Source organism: Heterodontus francisci, chromosome 3 (genome assembly GCF_036365525.1).
Source record: "Heterodontus francisci isolate sHetFra1 chromosome 3, sHetFra1.hap1, whole genome shotgun sequence".
Classification (NCBI taxonomy): Eukaryota; Metazoa; Chordata; class Chondrichthyes; order Heterodontiformes; family Heterodontidae; genus Heterodontus; species Heterodontus francisci.
The window spans coordinates 139022773-139045015 of NC_090373.1; positions in this window are offsets into that span (position 1 = coordinate 139022773).

Below are 22243 nucleotides of genomic sequence, written 5' to 3' on the forward strand. Positions count from 1 at the left end.
ATTGCCCTCATTAACCCTCTGTTACCTCTTCAAAAAAACACCAGCAAGTTAGTTAAACATGATTTTCCCTTAACAAATCCGTGCTGGCTTTCCTTAGTTAACCCGCATTTGTCCATGTGACTATTAATTTGGTCCCAAATTATTGTTTTTAGAGTGTTTCTCCACCACCGAAGTTGAACTGTAGTTGCTGGGCTTATCTTTACATCCTTTGTTGAACAAGGGTGTAATATTTGCAATACTCCAGTCCTCTAGCACCACCCCTAGGTCTAAGGAAGACTGGAAAATTATGGCCAGTGCCTCCGCAATTTCCACTCTCACTTCCCTCAGTATCCTTGGATGCATCTCATCCTGCCCTGGTGCTTCATCAACTTTATGTATAGACAGCCTATCTGATACTTCCTCCTTCTAAATTTTAAATCATTCTCGTGCATTAATTACCTCCCCTTTCGCTGTGGCCTGGGTAGCAGTCAAATGCCACACAGCAAGATCCCGCAAACAGAAAAAGCAATAAATTACACGTTAATCTGTTTTTGGAGGTTGGTTCCAATATGATTGCTGACCGGAACACCTTTATGCCCCTCTAAAATAGCACCATGGGATATTTTTTATCTACCTGAAAGGACAGAGGTTCAGTTCAATATGCTATCTGTAAGGCGGTACTTCTGACAATACAGCATTCCACAGTATTGCACTGAAATGTCAGTTTATACTATATATACAAAAATTCTGACATAGGGCTTGAATCCACAACCTCCTAACTCAGAGACAAGAGTGAGTGTTATTGACTGAGCCAAGGTACACAATGGGCCAAAAAGTTGGAAATTTATTCTACCTCTACCATCAAATTTAAATAAACTAGATGGCTCCAGTTTTCTTGCTGAAATTTCTTTAAAAATCTGTGACATATTAATCATGTTTACAGATATAAAAGAACTTGCATTTATATAGTGCTTTCATGATCTCAGAACATCCTGTAACACTTCCAGTTAAATTCTTTTGAAGTGTATTCACCATTATAATGTGGGGATATGTGGCAGACAATTTACACACAGCAAGGTCCCACAAACAACAATGAGCTAAGTGACTAGCTAATCTGTTTTTGGTGTTCTTGGTTGAGGGTCACAGGAAGAACTCTGCTTTTCTTCAAAAAGTGCACTGAGATCTTTTACATCTATCTGAGAGGGCAGACGGGGCCGTGGTTATTATCTCCTCTGAAAGTACATTAAATGTGACTTGTCCAAAATACCTTGCTCAAAGTGTCCATGAAGTAATGCACTTACCTGTCAATCAAAGGCCTGGCAAGTAATTGCAAGGTCCTGGCACAACACTATATCTGAGGAAGCTAACTCAAGAGTGACAGAAGCCTAATGGTACAGTGCACTTGGTAGACGCCTTTTATGTTGCTGGTAAGTCTTCTTTATTTACATTTCATAGCACAATTTGAAGTATCTCTTTAAATGTAATATAACTGAAATAGCTGAACCGTTCATGAAATTGTGTTACGTGAATGAATCACTGCTGATGTGTGCAATCACCATTACCTGCAGAATCTATGGTATGGTACTATGGCTGGATTTTTAAATCAAACATAGCAAATGTTTTCATCATATTTATTTAAATCAGGCATTATTAACATAGTTTAAAAACTGTTTTAAATTGATGTTGAAATGTTCCTTTACACTGCCACACGTGTACAAATGGTTAATGGAAACTTTAATTTTAACAAAGAAAGTCTCAGTTACAAAAGTAACCTTAATGGAGTTTATTCAACCTTTGCAATTATCTAACTGACAGTGTCATACTACTAGGGTCCATAATGTCTAGTTTTTGCCTTGTTGGCTATTGAGTGCTATCTCATGCAAGACAGAAGCATGAATGAATGGTTTTAACCTATCTGAGCATGCTATTGTTTGTCTCAAAGCTATCAAATTTGATGTACAGTCAGCTCCAGGTAAACATGGACAAATACCTGATCCAAGCAGAACAGCAAAGCACCAAACTATTCCACTTTCATTCTTTAGAATTTCTGTTCCAAGTTTAACACTTAAATATAAAATCCTAAATTCTGCTAAATTTCCTATTGTTTCATCTCAACCTGAGGAAACTCTAATATTTGTCCTCCTGTAATCCACACTCTTGATTATCTGCAGGAATTCTTGGGAGAGTTTAGCTTTACACAAATCAGCTAAAATGCAATTCAGCTTTTTTTTAGCTCCTGGGTTCTTGATACAGCAGCATATAGTTGTTATCTGGATATCCAGCACTTGACAGAATGTATTGTCCATGCAGCTGTGATAATTAAACATTGGAGTCATGGAGATCAACAGGGAATGGGTTGGGAACTTGATTGGGCAATCCGAATAGAACAATCGAGAACCTTAAACTCATTGTGGGTGAATTTCCTCAGGGCTTTTCCCACTCTGCCGGCAGAACTTTAGTGGAAACCCTGTTAACCATGGAAATGGGAATTCCAGCAAAGTGATGACAGAAGAATGGGAAAATCTCCAATGGAGTTTGCTCCTGCTAAAAATAAACTCTGTATGATAAATCAACTGCACTCACAGGCATTTAAACAATAAAAACAAGTTCAGAATCATTCCTTTTCATGAAGGAAACAATACTGTTAGCTTTTCTCATTATTGTCTAACTTCTCTGAATCATCTTGAATTTTTCAATATAAAAACAAAATACTGAAGATGCTGGGAATCTGAAATAAAAACAGAAAATGCTGGAAATACTCAGCAGATCTGGCACCAATTGTGGAGAGAGAAGCAGAGTTAACGTTTCAGGTCTGTGACCTTTCATTCGATTAAGATTAAAGATGTAACTTGTTTCCTTACTCATCTCATTACCACTCACTTTGGCCTTGCACCAAGAAACCTTTTATCATTTAATCTCTCTTGCCCTCCACCTTATTACAGACCTTCCCTTTTGTTCTTTTCTCCCCTCCCCCTTTCACTTGCTTAAAACCCACTACATCTCTAACTTTTCCCAGTTCTGATGAAAGGTCATCAACCTGAAATGTTAACTGTGTTTCTCTCTCCACAGATGCAGTCTGACCTGCTGAGCATTTCCAGCATTTTCTGTTTTTATTTTTGAGTTTTTCACTGTCCTTTTTGAAGTTAAGGGGGTAAATTCTCATCTTCACCACACAGACTTGGTGGAGCTAAATGGAATGAAAATTGGATGGGTTCGATAACAAGTGGACAATCCCTTCTGTCAGATGTGGTGAAGAGAAAAATTTACCTTAGAATGTTCAGAACTGCATACAATGGCCCAGAGTTTGCAGCAGTAATAACAGCAAAGACTGCCAACGTTCACAATTAGTACAGGGTAAGTTGCTGACAGAGATACACTGTTCCTCCATCGGATGCATTGTTACATTCTTCGATGGAATTAACACAGAAATCACTGTTAATGCATGAACTTAAACTAAGTACCCACTATTCTCACTCTAATGACCGGTAAAAGCTTAAGTCTTGTTCAGTCAGGAGTAACTGAGTTTTTAATTGCGCTGGCCCTGAACAAAATATTTTACAATTGTGGAGTATCATTCCCTCAGAAAAAGTTAAAATATTACAGATTTTTAAAAATATATACTTCTTTTAACATTTGTGTTTTATTACTTAAGTTTTCCCTTAATTTCATGTGTATGTCTCAATCTTTATTTTCCTTTCTGTACACTGATTTAAATGTAATTTATATTTCCTGCTTTTCTTCCTGCTTTGCTGTCTATGAGAATTCTTTAATCTGATTGGTTGATCAGCCTCCTTACTGTCTGCCCTGTTGCTGGAAGCCACAAATCCCCTGTGAAAGGTGGCAAATTCAAACTGACATCAGAAAAGACTAAGTCTATGCCATAGAGCCTGCTAAAACTTTGTGGACAGCTTTAAGGTGAATAGCAAGCACTGTTCCTTTGACCCTGACCGCAATATCTGGGCTAGTCTGTTACCTGAATAACAAATGATAGAAGGTTGAAAAAATATATTTTGACATTGTTATCAAATGCATTTGAGCTACATTGCAGTACTTGATTAAGTTAGTTGTTGACAGCTTCTCACTGACTAGGTAAATTCAGTGAACAATGATCAATAATCACACTGAAATGTTTCCCCTTTGACGTTCCTGCCAATGGACATTCATTCATTGTGTACATGCATTTCATGTTTCCTGTTCAAATGTATATTCTCTTATCTTTATCCAGATGAACAGTTTAGCCTAGCTACTTTTCTGGAACCAGAGTAAGCATTGCCGAGGGTATGGCAAGAGTGTAGACATGCTGTCATTCTGAGAGAGGGCAACACATTCCATTCCCATTGCCCCTGCTATAGAGCTGTGACTCACCAATCCCACTGATCTGCGGGAGTATATGTGTGTTATGTGTGTGGTGTGTATTGTGTCTAGTTCTGGGCACCATACTTTAGGAAGGATGTTAAGGGATTAGAGAGGATGCAAAAAAGATTCACAAGAATGTTTCAGGGATGAGGAACTTCAGTTATGTGGATAGATTGGAGAAGCTGGGCCTGTTGTTCTTGGAGAAGAGAAGATTAAGAGATTTGACAGAGGTGTTCAAAATCATAGTGGGGCTTGACAGAGTAGATAGGGAGAAATTGTTCACATTGGCCAAAGGATCCAGAATCAGAGGACACTGATTTAAGGTGTTTGGCAAAAGAGACGACATGAGGAAAATCCTTTTTACGCAGTGAGTGGTTAGGATCTGAGATGCTCTGCCTGAGACTGTTATGGAGGCAGATTAAATCGAGGCCTTCAAAAGAGAGCTGGACAATTATTTGAACAGAAAAGGTTTTCAGGGCTATGGGGAAAAGGCTCGGGAGTGGGACTAGGTGACTTGCTCTTGCAGTGAGCTGGCACAGACACGACGGTCTGTATTGCTGCCTTCTGTGCTGTAGACATTCTATGATTCTATGTATATGTGATGTGTGAGTGTGCCAGGGTTGGGGCCGACCATGACTCATGGCCCTCCTGCCTTGGGCGCTATGGCGTTGGAAGGATGAATGAGAACGGGCAGAGACTGCTTGAGTTGTGTACCTATCATAACCTCTGCATCACCAACTCGTTCTTTCACACTAAACCCTGTCACCAGGTTTCATGGAGGCACCCAAGATCACGTCGTTGGCACCAGCTAGACCTCATTGTCACAAGGCGAGCCGCCTTAAACAGTGTTCAAATCACACGCAGCTTCCACAGTGCGGACTGCGACACCGACCACTCCCTGGTGTGCAGCAAGGTTAGACTCAGACCAAAGAAGTTGCATCATTCCAAGCAGAAGGGCCACCCGCGCATCAACACGAGCAGAATTTCTCACCCACAGCTGTTACAAAAATTTCTAAATTCACTTGTAACAGCCCTTCAAAACACTCCCACAGGGGATGCTGAGACCAAGTGGGCCCACATCAGAGACGCCATCTATGAGTCAGCTTTGACCACCTACGGCAAAAGTGCGAAGAGAAATGCAGACTGGTTTCAATCTCATAATGAAGAGCTGGAACCTGTCATAGCCGCTAAGCGCATTGCACTTTTGAACTACAAGAAAGCCCCTAGCGATTTAACATCCGCAGCACTTAAAGCAGCCAGAAGTACTGCACAAAGAACAGCTAGGCGTTGCACAAACGACTACTGGCAACACCTATGCAGTCATATTCAGCTGGCCTCAGACACCGGAAACATCAGAGGAATGTATGATGGCATGAAGAGAGCTCTTGGGCCAACCATCAAGAAGATCACCCCCCTCAAATCTAAATCGGGGGACATAATCACTGACCAACGCAAACAGATGGACCGCTGGGTTGAGCACTACCTGGAACTGTACTCCAGGGAGAATGCTGTCACTGAGACTGCCCTCAATGCAGCCCAGCCTCTACCAGTCATGGATGAGCTGGACATACAGCCAACCAAATCGGAACTCAGTGATGCCATTGATTCCCTAGCCAGCGGAAAAGCCCCTGGGAAGGACAGCATTACCCCTGAAATAATCAAGAGTGCCAAGCCTGCTATACTCTCAGCACTACATGAACTGCTATGCCTGTGCTGGGACGAGGGAGCAGTACCCCAGGACATGCGCGATGCCAACATCATCACCCTCTATAAAAACAAAGGTGACCGCGGTGACTGCAACAACTACCGTGGAATCTCCCTGCTCAGCATAGTGGGGAAAGTCTTTGCTCGAGTCGCTCTGAACAGGCTCCAGAAGCTGGCCGAGCGCGTCTACCCTGAGGCACAGTGTGGCTTTCGTGCAGAGAGATCGACTATTGACATGCTGTTCTCCCTTCGTCAGATACAGGAGAAATGCCGTGAACAACAGATGCCCCTCTACATTGCTTTCATTGATCTCACCAAAGCCTTTGACCTCGTCAGCAGACGTGGTCTCTTCAGACTACTAGAAAAGATCGGATGTCCACCAAAGCTACTAAGTATCATCACCTCATTCCATGACAATATGAAAGGCACAATTCAACATGGTGGCTCCTCATCAGAGCCCTTTCCTATCCTGAGTGGTGTGAAACAGGGCTGTGTTCTCGCACCCACACTTTTTGGGATTTTCTTCTCCCTGCTGCTTTCACATGCGTTCAAATCCTCTGAAGAAGGATTTTTCCTCCACACAAGACCAGGGGGCAGGTTGTTCAACCTTGCCCGTCTAAGAGCGAAGTCCAAAGTACGGAAAGTCCTCATCAGAGAACTCCTCTTTGCTGACGATGCTGCTTTAACATCTCACACTGAAGAATGCCTGCAGAGTCTCATCGACAGGTTTGCGTCTGCCTGCAATGAATTTGGCCTAACCATCAGCCTCAAGAAAACGAACATCATGGGGCAGGATGTCAGAAATGCTCCATCCATCAATATTGGCGACCACGCTCTGGAAGTGGTTCAAGAGTTCACCTACCTAGGCTCAACTATCACCAGTAACCTGTCTCTAGATGCAGAAATCAACAAGCGCATGGGTAAGGCTTCCACTGCTATGTCCAGACTGGCCAAGAGAGTGTGGGAAAATGGCGCACTGACACGGAACACAAAAGTCCGAGTGTATCAGGCCTGTGTCCTCAGTACCTTGCTCTACGGCAGCGAGGCCTGGACAACGTATGCCAGCCAAGAGCGACGTCTCAATTCATTCCATCTTCGCTGCCTTCGGAGAATACTTGGCATCAGGTGGCAGGACTATATCTCCAACACAGAAGTCCTTGAAGCGGCCAACACCCCCAGCTTATACACACTACTGAGTCAGCGGCGCTTGAGATGGCTTGGCCATGTGAGCCGCATGGAAGATGGCAGGATCCCCAAAGACACATTGTACAGCGAGCTCGCCACTGGTATCAGACCCACCGGCCGTCCATGTCTCCGTTATAAAGACGTCTGCAAACGTGACATGAAATCGTGTGACATTGATCACAAGTCGTGGGAGTCAGTTGCCAGCATTCGCCAGAGCTGGCGGGCAGCCATAAAGACAGGGCTAAATTGTGGCGAGTCGAAGAGACTTAGTAGTTGGCAGGAAAAAAGACAGAGGCGCAAGGGGAGAGCCAACTGTGCAACAGCCCCAACAAACAAATTTCTCTGCAGCACCTGTGGAAGAGCCTGTCACTCCAGAATTGGCCTTTATAGCCACTCCAGGCGCTGCTTCACAAACCACTGACCACCTCCAGGCGCGTATCCATTGTCTCTCGAGATAAGGAGGCCCAAAAGAAAAGAAAAAAGAAAGAAGAGTGTGTTTGTGGTGTGTGTAAGTGCATGTGTATGTTGTAGTATATGTATGCGTGTGCTCTGTGTGTGGTGCCTGTGTGTGAATGTGTGAATAAAAGAAAGAAAAGAAAGACTTGCATTTATAGAGCATCTTACATGACCACCGAACACCCCAAAGCACTTTATAGCCAATGAAGTACTTTTGAAGTGTAGTCACTGTTGTAATGTAGGAATGTATATGCGGTATTTGTTTTGTTTTATTTATTCATTCATGGGATGTGGGCGTCGCTGGCCAGGCCAGAATTTATTGCCCATTCCTAATTGCCCTTGAGAAGGTGGTGGTGAGCTGCCTTCTTGAACCGCTGTAGTCCATGTGGGGTAGGCACACCCACTGTACTGTCAGGAAGGGAGTTCCAGCATTCTAAACCAGTGACAGTGAAGGAACGGCGATATAGTTCCAAGTCAGGATGGTGTGTGACTTGAAGGGGAACTTGCAGGTGGTGGTGTTCCCATGCATTTGCTGCCCTTGTCCTTCTAGTTGGTAGAAGTCGTGGGTTTGGAAGGTGCTGTCTAAGGAGCCTTGGTGCATTGCTGCAGTGCATCTTGTAAATGGTACACACTGCTGCCACTGTGTGTCAGTGGTGGAGGGAGAGAATGATAATAGATGGGGTGCCAATCAAGCGGGCTGCTTTGTCCTGGATGGTGTCGACCTTCTTGAGTGTTGTTGGAGCTGCACCCATCCAGGCAAGTGGACAGTATTCCATCACACCCCTGACTTGTGCCTTGTAGATGGTGGGCAGGCTTTGGGGAGACAGGAGGTGAGTTACTCGCCTAAGGATTCCTAGCCTCTGACCTACTCTAGTAGCCACGGTATTTATATGGCAACTCCAGTTCAGTTTCTGGTTAATGGTAGCCACTAGGTTGTTGATGGTGGGAGATTCAGCGATGGTAATGCCATTGAATGTCAAGGGAAATGGTTAGATTCTCTCTTGTTGGAGATGGTATTGCCTGGCACTTGTGTGGCGCAAATGTTACTTGCCACTTATCAGCCTAAGCTTGGATATTGTCCAGGTCTTGCTACATTTCTACACGGACTGCTTCAGTATTTGAGGATTCACGAATGGTGCTGAACATTGTGCAATCATCAGTGAACATTCCCACTTCTGACCTTATGATTGAAGGAAGGTCATTGATGAAGCAGCTGAAGATGGTTGGGCCTAAGGCACTACCCTGAGAAACTCCTGCAGTGATGTCCTGGAGCTCAGATGATTGACCTCCAACAGCCACAACCATCTTCCTTTGCGCTAGGTCTGACTCCAGTCAGTTGAGGGTTTTCCGCCTGATTCCTATTGTCCTCAGTTTTGCTCGGGCTCCTTGATGCCATACTCAGTCAAATGCTGCCTTGATGTCAAGGGCAGTCACTCTCACCTCACCTCTTGAGTTCAGCTCTTTTGTCCATGTTTGAACCAAGGCTGTAATGAGGTCAGGAGCTGAGTGGACCTGGTGGAACCCCAACTGAGCGTCACTGAGCAGGTTATTGCTAAGCAAGTGCCGCTTGATGGCACTGTTGATGACACCTTCCATCACTTTACTGATGATTGAGAGTAGGCTGATGGGGCAGTAATTGGCCGGGTTGGCTTGTCCTGCTTTTCGTGTACAGGACATACCTGGGCAATTTTCCACATTGCAGGGTTGTAGCTGCACTTGAACAGCTTGGCTAGGGGCACAGCAAGTTCTAGAGCACAGGTCTTCAGTACTATTGCCGGAATATTGTCAGGGCCCATAGCCTTTCCAGTATCCAGTGCCTTCAGTCGTTTCTTGATATCACACAGAGTGAATCGAATTGGCTGAAGTCTAGCATCTGTGATGCTGGCGACTTCAGGAGGAGGCCAAGATGGATCATTAACTCGGCACCTCTGGCTGAAGATTGTTGCATATGTATTGAGTTGTGGATGCATTATGTATTGATATGTGTGCGCTTGCGGCGTATGTGTGTGGTGTACATTTGTGTAGGTGTTCATGGTGTGTATGTGTGTGCGGTATGTATGTATTTGTGTTGTGTGTGTGAATGTGTGGGGTATGTATGTGTGGTGTGGATGTGTTGTGCCTTGGTGTGTGTGTGTGTGATGAGTGTGTGATGAGTATGTGTGTGTGTAACAGCATAGTGGGGAAAGTCTTTGCTCGAGTCGCTCTGAACAGGCTCCAGAAGCTGGCCGAGCGCGTCTACCCTGAGGCACAGTGTGGCTTTCGTGCAGAGAGATCGACCGTTGACATGCTGTTCTCCCTTCGTCAGATACAGGAGAAATGCCGTGAACAACAGATGCCCCTCTACATTGCTTTCATTGATCTCACCAAAGCCTTTGACCTCGTCAGCAGACGTGGTCTCTTCAGACTACTAGAAAAGATCGGATGTCCACCAAAGCTACTAAGTATCATCACCTCATTCCATGACAATATGAAAGGCACAATTCAACATGGTGGCTCCTCATCAGAGCCCTTTCCTATCCTGAGTGGTGTGAAACAGGGCTGTGTTCTCGCACCCACACTTTTTGGGATTTTCTTCTCCCTGCTGCTTTCACATGCGTTCAAATCCTCTGAAGAAGGAATTTTCCTCCACACAAGATCAGGGGGCAGGTTGTTCAACCTTGCCCGTCTAAGAGCGAAGTCCAAAGTACGGAAAGTCCTCATCAGAGAACTCCTCTTTGCTGACGATGCTGCTTTAACATCTCACACTGAAGAATGCCTACAGAGTCTCATCGACAGGTTTGCGTCTGCCTGCAATGAATTTGGCCTAACCATCAGCCTCAAGAAAACGAACATCATGGGGCAGGATGTCAGAAATGCTCCATCCATCAATATTGGCGACCACGCTCTGGAAGTGGTTCAAGAGTTCACCTACCTAGGCTCAACTATCACCAGTAACCTGTCTCTAGATGCAGAAATCAACAAGCGCATGGGTAAGGCTTCCACTGCTATGTCCAGACTGGCCAAGAGAGTGTGGGAAAATGGCGCACTGACACGGAACACAAAAGTCCGAGTGTATCAGGCCTGTGTCCTCAGTACCTTGCTCTACGGCAGCGAGGCCTGGACAACGTATGCCAGCCAAGAGCGACGTCTCAATTCATTCCATCTTCGCTGCCTTCGGAGAATACTTGGCATCAGGTGGCAGGACTATATCTCCAACACAGAAGTCCTTGAAGCGGCCAACACCCCCAGCTTATACACACTACTGAGTCAGCGGCGCTTGAGATGGCTTGGCCATGTGAGCCGCATGGAAGATGGCAGGATCCCCAAAGACACATTGTACAGCGAGCTCGCCACTGGTATCAGACCCACCGGCCGTCCATGTCTCCGTTATAAAGACGTCTGCAAACGCGACATGAAATCGTGTGACATTGATCACAAGTCGTGGGAGTCAGTTGCCAGCATTCGCCAGAGCTGGCGGGCAGCCATAAAGACAGGGCTAAATTGTGGCGAGTCGAAGAGACTTAGTAGTTGGCAGGAAAAAAGACAGAGGCGCAAGGGGAGAGCCAACTGTGCAACGGCCCCAACAAACAAATTTCTCTGCAGCACCTGTGGAAGAGCCTGTCACTCCAGAATTGGCCTTTATAGCCACTCCAGGCGCTGCTTCACAAACCACTGACCACCTCCAGGCGCGTATCCATTGTCTCTCGAGATAAGGAGGCCCAAAAGAAAGAAAAATGAGTATGTGTGTGTGTGTCTGGAGTTAGGTGGAATAAGAAAAGGAAGGTACACTCTGCTCTTTATAGCCTTCAGCCCACAAATCAGATTTCCCACCAAATTTATTGGACAGGCAGCGCAGACGCTTCACCCAACCTCTGCGATATACAGTATATATGACAATTGAACTCATGCACTATTGCTTATCACTTCTATGGCCTTTACATTCTTTTAGCCTTGTGGCCCTATTTATAAACATAGAGATGTTTGACATAGATAAGTCAAGCCAAAATAGGTAAAGTGCCAATATTACCGAGGGTCCCAATGTATATAAAAAAATCTAAATCACCGTTAAGAAAAATGACATTTTCTAAAAATGCCAAAATAAAGGTTTGTAAAGGAAGGTTAAATAAAAAAAGGACTATTGATGCAAACCACTTTTCAGATACTGTAATTATGTCACTTTAGTTACTATGTATAAATATCAGCCAGGTGTAATGTAGACAAACTTGATCTGGATGCCAATATTTATATAACATTTTATAATAAATATGGAATGCTCATTGTCCTTTTGGTTCTGCATTCCTATGAACTTTTAAAACAAATGAGTTCAAAGTCTTATAAAGTAAGTTTAAGTAAAATGAGGCACAGTGCAAAGTCATAATCCCCACAGTGATATTTTTATATATACTGCTCATCTACATCCAACCATTCGGAGTTGAAAGCCTTGTCTTCATGACTAAGGAGGAAGAAAGCAATATCTCATATGATTCAGTGAATGACAGTATTAAGGATTCAACACTTGAGAACTCAAATATAGCCAGGATGAAATGCAAAGAAAACTTCACATTCCACGATCCTTCATGACCACATCTCATTATCAAACTTCTGAGGGAGTCTATGTAACCACCTAAAACACATGAAAGAATGTATCATTCATAGGAATGGGGAGTTATTTTGACAATCCTCACCTCTATTCCACACCCATAGCTAAATGAAACAAGTGATGGCCAAGAATTCAAAGCCTAAGACATACTACTAACATCGTAAAGTCTGCCTTATCCTGAAAAATTATAAAATTATATACATAAACTGGATACTGTTGGACAAGCAGAGATGCCTCCATAGTTTTCTTTCTGACCCACCACAACCAGCTCAAAGATGCTACTCATCAGAATTCTTTGTAATCCTTTATTGAAGGCCAGACTAGCAGAATTATGGGGAAAGTTTTCATTGCCATTGTGGCTTGTGTGATTTTCCCTTCAACAGTTGACCCTATAGGTTCTTTGAGTCAGGAGCATAGACAGGAATGTTCATTGTATCCAAATGTGAACATACCTTGTATCCTCTTTGAGTGAAAATCTAGCTGTTGAAGTGGAAGTTTGTGCTGCAACAGTTAATTTTCCACCCTATGGGATCTGATTGGCAGCCACTTCATTGCCCAATCATTTTATTGTTGCTCTCAAATGAAATTCATAACTGACAATGTTGATTCATACCAGCAAAGGACTTTCACTGCAAGTGGGAATTGCCAATCTCACAACAGCTTCTGATGGATCAAGAATTCCTACCTACAGCATGCAGCACAGAGTCTGCTCCAAGGACAAATCAGTAGGATTGGTTAGGAACTGGAAGCAGGAGAATAGCATCAGGCAGGCTATGTGCTTCTCTATGAACTGAGAGTAGGGTGTTAAATGGAAAGAGTTCCACTGTGAACTCAGGAGCGTGAAGATTGCCTCTGTGATGTGGGTGGGTGGATAAAAACTGTTGTGAATTGAAGGTGGGTTTGAGGGGGCAGTATCTCTGTGAACACTATATTGCCGATTCTCCAACTCATGCTCATTGCTGGTAAGATTCTAAAGCCCACAAGAGAGATTCATAAAATGGTCTGCTTCCTGTTAATCCTGCTGATTAACTCCGACTGCCACCTATCAGCTGAGGAATCTGTACTTCTTCATGTTGAGCACAACTTGGAAGAAGCACTAAGAGTAGCAAGGGCACAGAAGCACAGAACGCATTCTGAGCAGAGGACTTCAACACCCATCACCAAAAGTGGCTCCACAGCACCACTAATAGCCGAGCTTTGAAGTGTATTGTTGACAAACTGCAGGTGCTAAGAGAACCAACAGGAGGGAAAAACCTAGTTGGCATCATTCTCACAAATGTACCTGTCGCAGATGCATCTGTCCATGACAGTATTGGTGGAAGTGACCAGTGCACTGTCCTTTTGGAGAAAAAGTTCCAACTTCATACTGAGGATACCCTCCATCATGTTGTGTGGCACTAGCACCATGCTAAATGGGATAGATTCAGAACAGATCTTGCAGCTCGAAACAAAGCTTTTATGAGACACTGTAGGCTGACAGATCCCTTACTCTATTTTTACCATCAAGCCAGGGGATCAACCTTAGTTCAATGAGGAATGTTGACAAGTATGTCAGGAGCAGCACCAAGCGTAGCTAAAAATGAGGTGCCAACCTGGTGAAGTTACAATACAGGACTACAAACATGTTAAATAGCAGAAGCAGCATGTTAAGCAATCCCACAAACAATGGATCAGAAAAGTATTGTGCAGTGCTGTCACACCCAGTCAGGAATGGCGGTGGACAATTAACCAATTTAACGAGAGGAGGAGTCTCCATCAAATTTTTTTTTATTCATTCATGGGAAGTGGGCGTCACTGGCTAGGCCGGCATTTATTGCCCATCCCTAATTGCCCTTGGTGGTGAGCCGCCTTCTTGAACCGCTGCAGTCCCTGTCGGGTAGATACATTCACAGTGCTGTTAGGAAGGGATTTCCAGGATTTTGACCCAGCGACAGTGAATGAATGGCGATATAGTTCCAAGTCAGGATACTGTGTGGCTTGGAGGGGAACTTGCAGGTGGTGGTGTTCCCATGCAACTGCTGCCTTTGGCCTAATAGTTGGTAGACGTCGCGGGTTTGGATGGTGCTATCTAAGGAGCCTAGATGCATTGTTGCAGTGCATCTTGTAGATGGTACACACTGCTGCCACTGTGCGCTGGTGATGGAGGGAGTGAATGTTTGTGGATGGGGTGCCAATCAAGTGGGCTGCTTTGTCCTGGATAATGTCGAGCTTCTTGGAGCTGCACCCATCCAGGCAAGTGGAGTGTATTCCATCACACTCCTGACTTGTGCCTTGTAGATGGTAGACAAGCTTTGGGGAGTCAGGAGGTGAGTTACTCACTGCAGGATTCCTAGCCTCTGACCTGGTTTTGTAGCCAAGGTATTTATGTAGCTGGTCCAGTCAGTTTTTGGTCAATGGTAACCCCCAAGATGTTGTTAGTGGGGGATTCAGCGATCGTAATGCTAATGAATGTCAAGGGGAGATGGTTGGATTCTCTCTTGTTTGAGATGTCATTGCCTGGCACTTGTGTGGCGCGAATGTTACTTGCCACTTATCAGCCCAAGCCTGGATCTTTTCCAGGTCTTCTGCATGTCTACACAGACTGCTTCAGCATCTGAGGAGTCACAAATGGTGCTGAACATTGTGCAAGGTCAGAAGTGAGGATGTTCACTGATAAATGCATAATGTTCAGCACCATTCACGATTCCTCAGATGCTGAAGCAGTCATGCAGAAATGCACCATCCCTGGTTCCAGGGATGAGGCATTTTAGTTACAAGGTTAGGTTGGAAAAGCTACTCCCTGGAGCAAAGGAGATTGAGGGGAAATTTGATAGAGGTGTACAAAATTATGACAGGTTTAGATACGTTGGACAAGGAAAAACTGTTCCCATTACCTAATGGAACAAGGACTAGGGAACATAGATTCAAGGTTTTGGGAAACAGATGCAGGGGATGTGAGGAAGAACTTTTTGATGCAGTGAGTGGTAATGACCTGAAACTCGCTGCCCACGAGGGTGGTGGAAGTGGAGACATTCAATGATTTCAAAAGGAAATTGGATGGGCATTTGAAGGAAAGAAACTTGTAGGGCTGTGGGGAGCAAGTGGGGGAAGTGGGACTGACTGGATTGCTCCACAGAAAGCTGGCATGGACTCGATGAGCCGAATGGCTTCCTTCTATGCCCTAAATGACTCTATGACACTATGACATCAAGGCAGCATTTGACCAAGTGTGGCATCAAGGAGACTTTGCAAAATTGAAGTCAATGAGAATCAGAGGAAAACTCTTCACTGGCTGGAATCATACATGACACAAAGGAAGATAGCTGTGATTGTTGGAGGCCAATCATCGCAATCCTGGGACATTGCTGCTCATGGCAAGGTCCTAGGCCTAACCATCTTCAGCTGCTTCATCAATGACCTTCCCTCCATCATAAAGTCAGAAGTGAGGATGTCCACTGATGATTGCAAATTGTTCCATTCCATCCACAACTCCTCTGATAATGAAGCAGTCCATGCCGGCATGCAGCAAGAGCTGGACAACTTTCAGGCTTGGGCTGATAAGTGGCAGAATCTTAATTGGACTCGCACTTAAATACTGTGGCTACAAGAGCAGATCAGAGGTTATGTATGTGCAGCAAGTGGCTCATCTCCTGACTCCCCAAAGTCTTTCCACCATCTAAAAGGCACAAGTTAAGAACATGATGGAATATTCTTCATTTGACTAGATGATGACACCATCCAGGACAAAACAGCCTGCTAAATTAGCACCCCATCCACCACTTTAAATATTTACTCCCTCCACCACTGGTCTCAGCAGTGTGCACCATCTACAAAATGCACTGCAGCAACTCACTAAGGCTTCATCAGCAGCACCTCCCAAAATGTGACAACTACCACCTAGTAGGACAAGGACAGTGGATGCAAGGGAAGACCACCACTTGCAAGTTCCCACAACTTCCTGACTTGGAAATATAGCGCTGTTCCTTTATTGTTGCTGGGTCAAAATCCTGGAACTCCCTACCTAACCACCCCATGGGAGTGCCTTCGTCGCACAGACTGCAGCAGTTCATGAAGGCAGCTCACCACCACCTTTTCAAGGGCAATTAGAGATGGCCAATAAATGCTGGCTTTGCCAGCAATGCCCATATACATGAATGAATATAAATGTGTCCCTAAGAATGAGAGACAGTGATTCTTCAGGTAGGTTTTGGGCAAGTGATGTCTGGCTGGTTTATTGCATGTGGATATACACAAACATCGCTTATTTTTCCTATTTTTAGGTTAAAAATGTATCAATTTTGTTAGGTAAAAGAATCACTTTAAAATTCAACACAATGCAACATTTTAATGGGCAAAATTGCAAAACTCCAAATAGGAACTTGTCCCTGGACCTCCTACACATGTACAAACCAATGAGCACACCAGGGGCAGTATTTGAAAGCAGAGTGTATAAAATCTAAATTTGTTGCCAGTTAATGTTATTCATTAAGTTATAAATGAAAACTCTGTGCATTATTTAAATATGCACAGTTTCAACATAATTTATTTAACTTTTATGGAACCGTGTACTGACACATTTTCTCATCACTTCTGCATTCATTTCTTTTCCTTGACGCTAGTAACTGATTATTTCATTTTCCAAAAAAAAGTAGAAAATTCATGCTGTGAGATGGCACCATGCCCAAATTTTTCAGTTTCTGAGGCTTCTGGTGCAGAACGTGATATTTTTTATCCTTTGAGTACTTGTCTGCTTACTAAATATCTACAGAAAGTGGCTTGCCTTGTGCCAGCATTATATAAACAACATTTGTTCCATACAAGTTTGATTAATATCATATTTGGTCCTGTCACTTTGACAAAATGTTCCAATTAAGTGTATTATAGGAGGTAATTTTTATACATCATACTTTGCTCAAAAGTACTGAAAATGTCACTCTTTTCCTTGATAGCCACGTAGGGTACATTTGAATGGATTTTCATTCCAGACAAAGAGCTTCACTCACCAACAGCATATGTCAGGAGTTATCTAACATCTTCTACTTCTGGAGAAAGGTCACAGACCTAAAACGTTAACTCTGTTTCTGTCTCCACAGATGCTGCCTGACCTGCTGAGTATTTCCAGCACTTTCTGTTTTTAGTTCAGGTCAGCCGACCTGATTGGGCCCTGGTGACCTCCACACCAAAACTCACAATATGCATTCCCAGAAAGCTGAGGTCCATGCCAGGAGCACAAACTCATAAGACTATCCCTCAAGAGAGAAGAGTGTGGAAATTAGAATGTTGAAGAGGAAAGGATGGATTTTCTGAATGACTGCCCTGACCCTGCCATGACCTGATTTCCTGGGTTGAGCTTCTATCAGTAAACAGGGTGTGTGTTATATTCCAGAAAGCCAGATGATGAAGGATGATACTGGAGCCAACCTTTACTCTGCTTTATATTTATTTACAGAGTGAAACATTACAAGCATATACCTCCGAGCTCAATTCCCACACAGTTTTCAGTAAGTGTCTCTTTATACAAGCTCAAGTAAGACAGCAATTTAATGCCCTCCACCTGCATATAATGAAACACAATTGATATGCAATTAACAGTGGGTTCCTCGTAGGAACCCCACCACGAAGAGCGAACCTATCCCCAGCAGCAAGGAAAATCCAACAGTATTGCAGCACCAGGAGATGCAGGAGAACACTAAAAGGAGCACATGAGCAAATGTTTCACTGAAGATCTTGACCGAAACCGAGGTCACCTTGCTAGTCACAAAACTGGAACAAATACTGGTATCGGTGCTACACAAGTCGGAGAGTTTGCAAATAACATGAGGCTGAATTTTTAGCCCCCAATAGGGGTGGGAATGGAGGTGGGTGGGCATGGAATTTCGTGCCGCTGGCCAACATGCCAGTTTTCCGGCTCAATCCCATCCCCAGGCCATTTTCCCATGGCAGGTAGCCAATTCAGATAGTTAATGGACACTTCAGTCTTATTGTCGGAGGCTGACTGGGATTTTCCAGTTGGCCTCCAGCTCCCTGCAGGTAGCAAGGAGCAGACCAGATGGCCAGCATGCCAGGCAGCCTTAGAGGCACTCCCTGCTTGCCTGACTTCAGCTGCAGCCATAGACCCATCCTATGGAGGGGATCCCCCTCTACAGTGGTGGCCCATCTGCTGAAGAAATTTTTTAATTTCGGATTTGAAAAGTTGGAGAGAGGGCGCCTCCATCTTGGGCATCCTGCTGCTGCCTCCAAGCAGCAGGGTCTCCTATTGACCCTCCAGCTTCGAGAGCCCACCTGCCATTTTTAATTGGACAGCAATCCTGCCCGCTGGCCATTAATTAGCCAATTTGGGGAAAATCACAGATGCGTGACTGTTTCCCACACAGTGCAGGCTTCTGACTCCCATTGGAGTCTGATGGCAGGGTCCTGAGGCCCACAGGATAAGTCCTGCCTGGTTGTAAGAAACAGTAGCCAGTTTGGTGTCTACAGAAGTAGATGAAGAAATGGATAATTTTGAAAAGCATTTGAAAACTTTAACTTTTAAAAACAAAAGGCTATTATACAGATAGCAAAATTCTCTGGTATAAAATGAATTTCAAAAAGGATTCTCGCAATATAACTACTATAAAAATTGTAAATTTTACAGCGAGAACAGTTATATGAAGATACAAAGGTCTTGCAAACAGCACACCTATAAAAAGGTAAGTCTAGAAATTCAGCTGCGCAGTGTCTGTTTCTCAAGCACTAAATGGACTATTAAGCCTCCAATATGTCCAGCAGGAAGCACGCTCTCATTACGAGCTGGAAGGGCATCACTCACCATATTCTTCTTCTTCTTTGGCCTCCTTGTCTCGAGAGACAATGGGTAAGCACCTGGAGGTGGTCAGTGGTTTGTGAAGCAGCGCCTGGAGTGGCTATAAAGGCCAATTCTAGAGTGACAGGCTCTTCCACAGGTGCTGCAGATAAAATTGGTTGCCGGGACTGTTACACAGTTGGCTCTCTCCTTGCACTTCTGTCTTTTTTCCTGCCAACTACTAAGTCTCTTCGACTCGCCACACTTTAGCCCGGCCTTTATAGCTGTCCACCAGCTCTGGCGATCACTGGCAACCGACTCCCATGACTTGTGATCAATGTCACAGGACTTCATGTTGCGTTTGCAGACGTCTTTAAAGCGGAGACATGGACGGCTGGTGGGTCTGATACCAGTGACGAACTCACTGTACAATGTGTCCTTGGGGATCCTGCCATCTTCCATGCGGCTCACATGGCCAAGCCATCTCAAGCGCCGCTGGCTCAGTAGGGTGTATATGCTGGGAATGTTGGTCACCTCGAGGACTTCTGTGTTGGAGATACGGTCCTGCCACCTGATGCCAAGGATTCTCCGGAGGCAGCGAAGATGGAATGAATTGAGACATCGCTCTTGGCTGACAGACATTGTCCAGGCCTCGCTGCCATAGAACAAGATACTGAGGACTCATTACGAGCTTAAAGGCTATAACAATGGCGTGCGTGCCCACATCTGAACAGGCATTAGATCCTTTATGTATGCAAATAAGAGGCTCGAGACCTGTTTGAGATCAACTCTGCAAGATTGGTTTGTACTGAGGAGGCTGGCACCAGCATCAGCTGCACTCAGGAAATCCAAGTCCACATGTGGCATAACATGCAGTCCTTAAAAGGCCGTAAGCAACAAGGTAAGATTTTGAAATACACTTTCCTGAATATAGAGCCAAGAGGTGCAGGAGTGCTCCTCCCAATCCTACATTCAAAGAATGTAGACTGGTGATGGCCACTGCAACAGCCCCCCACCCCTGATCACCACTGCTAACACAATCCCACACCACCCCCAATCAACCCACTACTCACCCCACCCACCACTACCTCCCGATTAGTTTACCCTCCTACCCTGTTGCTGCCATTACTGCTCACCTTCCTTCCTGATCCCCTTTAATCATTTACCTGAGGACCACAGCTGGCATCACAGCAGTCCAGTCTTCCATTCTGATTCCCCAGGCGAGCTGCCTGTTATTGACCAGAACACACTAGCTTGGTAGCAATGAGGCCTGAGGCCCAATTCTATATCCTTACCATTCAGGCACAGGAATCACCCAAAAATGGATGCACCAAAATTTCTAGATAATAGAGAGCTTGCTAATAACATGGTTGTAGGAAGATATAGACAGGTTTCTAATAACATACCAAATGAAGATATAGAGAATACTAACAATATTGATATATTAAAACACAGAGATCTTGTTGATACCACTGTTACAAGAACAGTCTGGAAAGGAATGAGTTAACAAATATGGCGAAACTGGAAGTTAAAAGGAAACCATACCTCAACTATAGGTATTCTGAAAAAGGAACTCCAACCATGAAAGGAGTTTGTTCTTTTTAGTAATAAATCTTACTTTAGTTTAATTCATGGTAATAAATATGCTGAAAACTGCAATATCTGAAATGATTCTACCAATTTAAAATTATTGAGCCAAGTAGTCAGTCACAGAGTAACATTTGTCTTTCAATGTGGAACATGAAAGGAAGACGTTACAAAATATTTGAACTGAAATGTATTACTATCACATTACCGGTCTCCAATTTGACTGTTCAAAGTCAATATTTACAGTGCCAAAAAAGGTTGCAAAACAAAGTTGAAAATTGTCAGTAAGTCCTACAGATTTGGTATTCAGAAAAATCTTGATTGCTTTAAATAAGGGACATTTCCTGAGTTTTAAATTTAGCTTCTCCTGTGATTAAAAGCATGGAGAAATGTAAAACTACAAGGCTGGCTTCCCAATGTTTTGATGCATCTACATTCCCATGAGACCAGTGGATGACAAATTTAATTCGGATGTGTAGTGTTTTACACTCTGCAGGCAGTGGTAAAAGGGAGAGCTAATCAAGATATGGCTTCCTTTGTGTGGAGGTTTTTTAAGGGATGACCACTACAGAAGAAGTGCGGAGGGGTGGGGGGGTGGGGAGGGGGATCAGAACTCCAGCTGCAGCCAATTACTGCATAAGTGCAGACTAAACAACATGCTACCATTCCATCCTTGCTGCTCCACTGAGATCATGAAAGATAGGGATCTCCTACAAATGGGAGTGTGAAATAGATTTATGCCCGGGTAGCATCTCAGCCAATCATCCTGCTGTTCCACATAATTGGACATGGCACCCTTTATATCAGATTGGCCTTCAAACAAAGCAGCAGTCAAATGAAATGTTTATTACATTGTCAGAAGGTTTCAAACTGTTTAAGAACATGTTTATTCACCATTTAAAAAGGTTGTTAGTGCAATAAATAATCAAAATGAAAGTGCAACTGGCTGCACGTTTAAAGAATCTTACGCATTTATGATATCTTAACATCTGGGCTTTGGACTATGGATGTTAATAGAAATATTGCATCCTAATTTGGAAATAATATATCCTTATTATTAAAATTCCAAACAAAGTGGAAACATATCATTGTCTTTGTATTACTACCTGCCCCCTCCCCCATTCCAGTACTGAATCCTCCCCCTTGGAGGTGAGGCATCATTCAAAGTTCTTCACTTTAAAGACTTCCACTGTGTTTTTAATGGCAGTTTGTTTGCTTGAGTTAACACTGCTTAAATACTTTGATGTATGTTAATGGTGATGCTGGTGAGTGAATGACCCATGACAGGTGGGGGATTAGAAATCAGAACCTACTGACTCAAAGACTTGGAGAGTGACCTGACAAACAGGACGTTATAGTTAGGCCACTCATCCTGAAGACTTTATCTTTCAACAAAGTGTTTGCCATGGCATAAATAAACTTGGACTCAAACAGCACTTCTGTAACTTGTAGCTTGTGAAACAAACATCTGTATTCAAGTGTCCTGAAGCACAGATTAAGTTGCCGTGATTTATTGATGCATTGCTTTGGCCCCATGAATGCAAGTTGCTCAAATAATAATAAAAGCAACAAGAATTGTGGATTTGGAGTCCCTTGAGCTTGCTGTAAGAAATAGCACTTGGCTTGAGAAGGAATAG